Here is a 9,612-nt window from a genome sequence, read left to right on the forward strand (position 1 = left end):
TTGGCATCTGCGACCCTCAGCCTGCTCCCCCAGCATGCAACAGCATAGAGGATCGCACTGGCCACAACAGACTCATAGAAAATCCTCAGCATTTTCTGGCAGATGTTGAAGGACCTCAGTCGCCTCAAAAAATAGAGACGACTCTGGCCCTTCCTGTAAAGTGCTGTGGTGTTTTTAGCCCAGTCCAGTTTATTGTCAATGTGTACTCCAAGGTATTTATAGTCCTCCACAATGTCAACACTGACCCCCTGAATTGAAACAGGGGTCAAGTGTTTCCTGGTCTTCCTGAAGTCCACGATCAGTTCCTTGGTCTTTGCCACGTTGAGCTGCAGATGATTCTGCTCACACCACGTGACAAAGGAGTCGATCACAGCCCGGTACTCTGTCTCATCATCCCTGCTGATGCATCCAACCACCGCAGAGTCATCAGAAAACTTCTGAAGATGGCAGGTCTCTGTGCAGTGGCTGAAGTCTGTGGTGTAGAGGGTGAAGAGGAAGGGGGAGAGGACAGTCCCCTGTGGTGCCCCTGTGTTGCTGATCACCTTGTCAGACACACACTGTGGGAGACGTACAGTGGGGCAAAAAAGTATTTAGTCAGCCACCGATTGTGCAAGTTCCCCCACTTAAAATGATGACAGAGGTCAGTAATTTGCACCAGAGGTACACTTCAACTGTGAGAGACAGAATGTGAAAAAAAAAATCCATGAATTCACATGGTAGGATTTGTAAAGAATTTATTCGTAAATTAGGGTGGAAAATAAGTATTTGGTCACCTCAAACAAGGAAAATCTCTGGCTCTCACAGACCTGTAACGTCTTCTGTAAGAAGCTTTTCTGTCCCCCACTCGTTACCTGTATGAATGGCACCTGTTTGAACTCATCATCTGTATAAAAGACACCTGTCCACAGCCTCAAACAGTCAGACTCCAAACTCCGCCATGGCCAAGACCAAAGAGCTTTCGAAGGACACCAGGAAAAGTATTGTAGACCTGCACCAGACTGGGAAGAGTGAATCTACAATAGGCAAGCAGCTTGGTGTGAAAAAATCAACTGTGGGAGCAATCATCAGAAAATGGAAGACATACAAGACCACTGATAATCTCCCTCGATCTGGGGCTCCACGCAAGATCTCATCCCGTGGGGTCAAAATGATCATGAGAACGGTGAGCAAAGATCCCAGAACCACACGGGGGGACCTGGTGAATGACCTGCAGAGAGCTGGGACCAAAGTAACAAAGGTCACCATCAGTAACACACTACAACGGCAGGGAATCAAATCCCGCACTGTCAGACGTGTTCCGCTGCTGAAGCCAGTGCATGTCCAGGCCCGTCTGAAGTTTGCCAGAGAGCACATGGATGATACAGCAGAGGATTGGGAGAATGTCATGTGGTCAGATGAAACCAAAGTAGAACTTTTTGGTATAAACTCAACTCGTCGTGTTTGGAGGAAGAAGAATACTGAGTTGCATCCCAAGAACACCATACCTACTGTGAAGCATGGGGGTGGAAACATCATGCTATGGGGCTGTTTTTCTGCCAAGGGGACAGGACGACTGATCCGTGTTAAGGACAGAATGAATGGGGCCATGTATCGTGAGATTTTGAGCCAAAACCTCCTTCCATCAGTGAGAACTTTGAAGATGAAACGAGGCTGGGTCTTCCAACATGACAATGATCCAAAACACACCGCCCGGGCAACAAAGGAGTGGCTCCGTAAGAAGCATTTGAAAGTCCTGGAGTGGCCTAGCCAGTCTCCAGACCTCAACCCCATAGAAAATCTGTGGCGGGAGTTGAAAGTCCGTGTTGCTCGGCGACAGCCCCAAAACATCACTGCTCTCGAGAAGATCTGCATGGAGGAATGGGCCAAAATACCAGCTACTGTGTGTGCAAACCTGGTAAAGACCTATAGTAAACGTTTGACCTCTGTTATTGCCAACAAAGGTTATGTTACAAAGTATTGAGTTGTATTTTTGTTATTGACCAAATACTTATTTTCCACCCTGATTTACGAATAAATTCTTTACAAATCCTACCATGTGGATTCATGGATTTTTTTTTTTCACATTCTGTCTCTCACAGTTGAAGTGTACCTCTGGTGCAAATTACTGACCTGTGTCATCATTTTAGGTGGGGGAACTTGCACAATCGGTGGCTGACTAAATACTTTTTTGCCCCACTGTACATATTGTGGTCTTCCTGTCAGGTAATCAACAATCCAGGACACCAGAGAAGCATCCACCTGCATCGCTGCTAACTTATCACCCAGGAGGGTCGGCCTGATGGTGTTGAAAGCACTGGAAAAGTCAAAAAACATGACCCTCACAGTGCTCGCCGGCTGGTCCAGATGGGTGTAGACACGATTGAGCAGGTAGATGATGGCGTCCTCAGTTCCGAGACGAGGCTGATAAGCGAACTGAAGGGGATCCAGGTGTGGTGTTACTATGGGTTGCAGCTGGTCCAGGATGAGCCTTTCCAGGGTCTTCATGATGTGGGAGGTCAATGCCACGGGCCTGTAATCCTGGGGGCCACTGGGACGTGGCGTCTTTGGTACAGGGACGAGGCATGATGTCTTCCACATCACCGGGACCCTCTGCAGACTCAGACTCAGCATAAACAGTTTATGAAAGACTCCACACAGCTGGGGGGCACAGGTCTTGAGGACAAGGGGACTCACTCCGTCTGGTCCAGCAGACTTGCCTGAGTGAAGTCTCCTCATTTGCATCTCAACCTGGTATTGAGTGAAGGTGATGGGTGGGGGAGGGGTGTCAGGAATCTCACAGGAGGCAAAATGTGAAGAGAGAGGCTGGCACAGTGGTGTGGCTCTGGATTCCAGGCTGACTGCAGGTGAGGTTGTGGGGGTGGGAGCAGACACTGTGGTGTCGAATCTATTGAAAAACAGATTCAACTCATTGGCTCTATTCTCACCTCCCTCAGCTCCCCTGCTGTTGGTTGGCCTGAATCCAGTGATGGTCTTCATGCCCCTCCACACCTCTCTCATGCTGTTCTGCTGGAGTTTCCACTCCAGCTTCCTCCTGTAATTGTCCTTAGCCTCTCTGATCTAAGGGGCAAAGGCAGCGGTTAATTTAGCACATTTAGCATTAAGGGTACAGCAAGGATATACTTTTACTTATTGTGGCAGGGGTGTGGTCTCTGGCCTGCTGCAGTGGAGGCTGGTGGCGGGACGTTGGACGGCACAGGTGAGGGTGATGGAGCTCATGACTCTCCCCTTTATAGTGACGGAGGAGACTGGCGTGGGGGAAGCGTGTAGTGGAGGAAGCCGAGGAGAGAGCTGGTTTCTGGCTACAAAGACGGCGTCAAACCAGAAAAGATTGCTCGTGGTCAAATAATGTGACAATTACCTGTGAATCAAACTGTGTGGCTCAGTTCATGTCACAGTGTTGTTTAGTATATCTTCACTTGTCTCACTCTCCTTCTGTTCTGTCCATCAGGACGATCCTCAGCGCTTACACAGATCCTCCATCGATGTTTTGGATCCAATCAGTGATCAGTTCTACGAGGAGGCCTGGATGTTCACCAGCGCTCGCTGTGCAGTGATGTGTGTGAAACCTCTGAGGACTCACACGTGTGTGCTTCAGCCCACACACACATATGAAGCACTGCGACCTCACACAGAAGTGTTTTACACATCCAGCCTGAATCCTGATCATTTCTACAGTTTATTAAGTTCAGCTTCACCTGAACATCAGTGATGAAGCTGCTCTGACTCCATCACAGCTCACAGCTGTTGGAATGAGTCAAACAATGAAGAAGGTTCAGAAACAGCTGATGATTTTACAGAAACATGATGCAAACATGAGAATGGACACATGATTTTTTATTAACAGACACCGTTTATGTTTCACTGTGCATGACGTCATCAACACTGACACCAGGGTGCGCTCATCACCAGCCTGAGGAAGTGTGATAATGGGGGGAGACGCAGTGTTGTGTGTACTGCAGTCGGACAGAAGGAAAAACTTCCTCCTGAAAACATTTTCATCCTTCCCAAAAGTGTTTGAGTCAAATGTTACAAATATATAAATACAATAAAACACAGGGTCTTACATAAAATCAGTGATGCAGTTGTGCACTGAGCACCTTTCCAATGTTCCTTCCTCAGATGAGTCCAGCTGCTGAACACATTAACATCTGTATGTAAATGTAGCTGAGAACCAACCTGAGCACTGCTGGGAAAATACAAAGGCAACCATCAAAGTGCTGTATTATCTTATTTATTCTGAATGTTGACTTAGATCCACACCACGATTTATGAAACTATAGAACTAAAATAACAACAATCGTCTGCTTCTTTAAAATTTCTTTCATTACATCAAACCAGTGAAAACTGAAAAAAACAAAGAGCTGTTAGCATGTTCAGACCAACTTTGAGACAGAGACTGTAAAGTTCTGCACTTTAAATCCTGCCTGTGTTCCTGCAAATGATTCACACTGAAAGTATCTTAGTTTAGTATTGAGTGAGCCACAAAGCAGCCTGATAGCTTTAAAACAGGAAAAGTAAATGAAATTGACAGTTTCAGTGTAGCTGGATCTATTATTGGGGGGTCATGACCCCCGTAACCCCGCCTGGTCCTGAGGTCAAATCCACCATCTTTGTTTCAGTGCTTCATGTTCTCCCGTGTTTGTGTGCGTCCTCTCCGGTACTCCGGCTTCCTCCCACAGTCCAAACACATGCAGTTAGTGGGGTCAGGTTAGCTGTGAGTGGTTGTGTCTCTGTGTTATTCCACCTTAATAAATGACTTCCTGTTAGCATGAAGTGCTTCTGTAGGACTGATGTCATTTTCATGGTTGGATCATTTAAATGAAGCTGGACTCAGATGCAGTAAATAAGCTGATTGATCATTAATGAATAAAGCTGGTCAAACTGCATCACGTGGACACATGTGATTGTGTGTTGTAGTATTGATCCCAATGCTGGTATCAGTCCTGGATCAATAACACTGGATGGATGCGTTCAGCATGGAGCCCCTGAGCTGTGTTACAGACAAACATGGAAACTGACAGGTCTGTGTCATTCACAGTCTGTAACACTTCTAAACAACAGAGGCTGACCCAAGTGCCTCAGAGCCAGGCACGCTCACATCACAGCTCTCTAAATAAGCCAGTTTCAAAATAAGAGCTGAAAGCTGTGTTTGCTTGTGTTAGCTTATTATTGTGGAGACTAACATTCAGTGATCATGTGTTCAGACTCATAATGATTACTCTCAGAAATCCTCATCTTTGTATTTACTGTGTGTTGGATCAATAAATGAGATTCATGGTATCACACAGCTGTGCTGCTGCTGATGTCAGCACATCTGGAACAATACGAGGTATCTGCTACCAGACTGAGCAGGATGTGAGACCTGTGGACTGTTTAAAGCTGTCCCTCCACAGCTCACTCAGACCTGATCCACACCTCAGTGATATTCTCTGACTTCCTCAGTAGAGACAGAAACCATTCAGATCTGGGACCATCAGCTGACTGATGATGTCACACAGACTGTGTTTTTCAGGAACAGTGATTCTGATGTGAGCCTGCTAGCTGACAGCAGACCTGATGAAAGCACATGTTCACATCTGTGAGGACAGACTGGACTCTTTGACTGCACCTTGGTTCTCCTCAGAGGTCTGTACAGGAGCATGTCCACCCCCACTGAAGATCTCAGTCACTGTGAAACATAGAAAGCTGCTTGTGTGGCCTCTGCCTCACATGTAGATACAGCTACAGGTTTCTCTGTCAGTCAGACTGAAACAGTGTCCTGATGCTGCATCATTCAGCTCTGTGCCCCAGTCAGCATCACTGGGAGCTACCAGTGTTTCTGCCCTTTTCCTGTAACACTACACTCAGCACAGGCTCAGCTGGTATCCAGTGTTGGACTTTGGCTTCAGCTGCTGTGATAGATCCTCTAACATAGATCAGCTCTGCTACATGTTGTTAGATAAGTGCAGCTGCTGTCATGTCCTGATGTTTCTCTGGCTCAGCAGCTTCTCCATCAGAGGTTCACATGGAGCTGATCCAGTATCTCCAGTAACTGTGTTCTGTGCCTCACTGGTTCATCCTTCTGTCTGTGTGACGTCAGTCAGATGTTGAAGTTAAACTCTGTAATCTTCACTGTGTCACAGAGTTCAGTGAGTCCCGTTATTCACAGTATCAATCAGATCATCAGAGAACAGCTGATCAGCAATCAGTGGTGCCAACAGCGCCTCCTGTGGTGAGAGGATGCAATAATGCAATGTAGCATTTTTCCACTGAACACTTGCAGTCATAGAAACTGTCTGTTGGATCTGTGTGACGTTGCTTTCTTGGTTAGAGTTCCTCACAAATGTCCAGATGATTCTTCTAATGAGGCGTCGACCATGTTTTCAGCTCTTTGGAAGAAAACGTCGCCCTTTGCCATCCTTACTTTTCTTTGACTTCTTCAAATGCAGCTGAACTCCAGCTGGTATTTTCTTGGACTTTGCAGCTGTTTCTGGTCATCAGTTCATTCCTGCAAACCTCTGAAGCTGAACAACAATGATGCTGCATTGCTGGCTGATCCCAAAAGGTTGATTCTGTTCATCTGGACGTTTTCAGAAACGTTTGCTCACTGATCAGGTGACTTCTTCAGTCTCAGCTGACTGCAGCTTTACAACCTTACAAACAGCACATTTGCACAATGACTGAAAGCAGCAGCACCTGATATATATGATACTAATATAATACATATACATATATAATCCATACTAATGATGAAGGAACTGAGCTCACAGTCCATTGTTCATTCAGTGAACTACTCAGTTTATTTTGGGCCTCAGAAATGCTCACTCTGTTTGTACATCACTGTCAGCAATAGACTCATTCTGCTGTGTGGACAGGAACACATGTGACATCACTTCCTGTTTGTTTGTGACTGAAGAGGAAGAAGTTTACAAGGAATCATTTAGAAGAGTTTCAAACATCAACTGATTGAATCCATGAATCTGAAAACGTGTTTGTGAGTGAAAGAGACAGACATGTACAGACTGAACTATCTGTTCAACAGTCAGAGTGTTTCTGTAACAGGAGACACTCTTTACACTCCACTCAGCACAGGGACACTGAGGCACCAGGAGACCAGACCATAAACCCAGGATAAAGAGTTTGAGTGAATGTGGTGTTGAAGGTGTGGAGGTAGATCAGAGTGTCAGAGGAGACTCTGTAGAAGGACAGAGTGCCAGCAGGACAGTCCACATACACTGCTGCTCTGTTAGAGACAGAGGAGGAGGAGGAGGAGGAGATGGATGTTTTTATTTTATTGTGCCTGACAGACTGAGGACCATCATCAGAGCAGAACAGACTCCAGGACTGATCATTCCATCCAAACCAACAGTCATAACTGACTCCTTTCCTTCTGATGGTTCTGTAACTCACTGATATACAAACGTCTCCTCTCCACTCGACCTCCCAGTAACAGCGACCAGTCAGACCATTTCTACACAGCAGCTGATGAACATCATCAAATCTGTCTGGATGATCAGGATATGACTGAACCTCCTCCACATGTGTCACCTTCCTGTTGTTGTCAGACAGTTGGAGCTTTGTGTTCACTGTGTTTGTGTCGATTGTGAGTTGACAGGAATCTGATGGAGAGAACAAACACAATCCAGCTGCAGTTATTGATCCATCATCTGTTCATTGATTGACACTTTGATGATGACTCCTGACATGATGAAGATGGTTGAATGTGTGCTGCTTTGTTTTCATGAATCCCATTAAAAACACACTTACACTTCCTCAGACCTGGTCTCAACCATCGGACTCCAGCAGGCTCCACCCTGAGAGGAGGAGGGGGGTCAGAGCAGCACAGTCAGCATGCACACATGGACATTACATGGCTCTCACACACACACTGTTACACACTGAGCTCAAAGCTCGGCTCCACTGTTTTATTCAAAGAAATCTACATTTATTTATCAGCACATTTAAAAACAGGTTGAGCCAAAGTGCTGCACAGAGTAGAGAGAAAATAGGAAACATACACAGTAATGACTATAAAGACTGGTCAGGATTGAAAGCTACAGAGTACAAATGTGTTTCCAACCGGCTTTTAAAAATGTCCAGTGTTGGTGACGACCTGATGTGAAGGGCGACTGTTCCAGAGTTTGGCTGCAGCCATCGATAAAGCTCACCTCTGTTTTTACGTCTAGTTCTGGTCAGAAGCTGCTTATCTGCAGACCTGAGGGCTCCACTTGGATTATTTTGTTAAAGAGAGATAAGATGGAGCCAATCCATTCACAGATTTAAAGACAACCAGATCTGGAAGTGGATTCTACCACGTACTGGTAACCAGTGGAAAAAGCTGGTGATGGGTCGTCTAGCACAGACCCACCGCTGGAACCAGACAATTGATGAGGGAGAGAACTGTGACAGCGCCGTTCCTTCACTTGACCTCAGTCGCTCTCGTCTGCTCCCTCGTAACACTGCTCTTTATTGAGCTTACATGAATATGCACAAGTTCATTAACATATGACGTCTTACACAGGTATGAACAAAGAGTACCAGTCTGTGCATAGAGTGTGTGTGTGTGTGTGTGTGTGTGTGTGTGTGTGTGTGTGTGTGTGTGTGTGTGTGTGTGTGTGTGTGTGTGTGTGTTCCAGATGTGACCCTGTGACCCCAAAGCTGGTGCTAAGAGTCCAGCGGTCCCCCTAACAAAGGGCTCTTATACTTAACCAGACGCAGAGTAGGTGTCCTCCTACACCAGGGGTCTCAAACTCGCGGCCCGCGGGCCAATTGCGGCCCGCAGGACGATAGTTTTTGGCCCCACCTTAATATGAAAATGTAATGTTAGTTTGATAACGTATGACACTTTACAGTGTTGTGGGCGGAGCTGAATTAACCCACCAATCAGGGTTGGATATGGATCTCATGGGACACCAGCCGGGCTTGATGCAAGCAGGGAAACATTTCTCAATGAGTCAAAGTTCCAGCAGCGTTGCCCTGGAGTGTTTCTTTCTTTCCTGTGCCTGGCTGGCTTCCTCCTTTCTATTGGGCAAACGCCGACATTCGCCCCAGCGCGCTGCGTTCACAACACTTCAAAAAAACTTGTTTTTTTAAGTTGCTGCCCAGCGGGACATTATACATATATAGATTTATACACACGTCAGTGGGATTTAAAGTTATTTTTCCACAGAGAGAGATCTCATATTAACTCTCACAGTGATGCGTAGGCGGCGGGATAAAAGAAAAGTCATGAACTCAATGCAGCCCAATTTAGTTTGCAGTCACATAGCGACGTCCCACCACCAGCCTCCACTGCAGCAGGCCAGAGACCACACCCCTGCCGCAATAAGTAAAAGTATATCCTTGCTTTACCCTTAATGCTAAATATGCTAAATTAACCGCTGCCTTTGCCCCTTTGGGATTATTCTTATGTCACTGGGATGTTGACCTTTGACCTTCACATTAGAGAGATGGGCAGACATAATTAGTGTATGAATTTTAAAGTAACAGGTAATAAAGAGAGTGTAGCAAATGTAGTCAGGTTTATTACTCTGTATCACACATGAGTGCCCGAGGGAGGCGGGGCTGACTGGGGAGACACAGGAAACAAAGAGACAGGGCTGACTCGACATGAAACGATGAAACGTGGGACAC

This window comes from Aulonocara sp. 'chitande type north' Nkhata Bay, linkage group LG3 (assembly GCF_057382095.1).
Source record: "Aulonocara sp. 'chitande type north' Nkhata Bay isolate Kocher_YH1m ecotype deep benthic linkage group LG3, A_spYH_male_GT1.1, whole genome shotgun sequence".
In the NCBI taxonomy this organism is placed as follows: domain Eukaryota; kingdom Metazoa; phylum Chordata; class Actinopteri; order Cichliformes; family Cichlidae; genus Aulonocara; species Aulonocara sp. 'chitande type north' Nkhata Bay.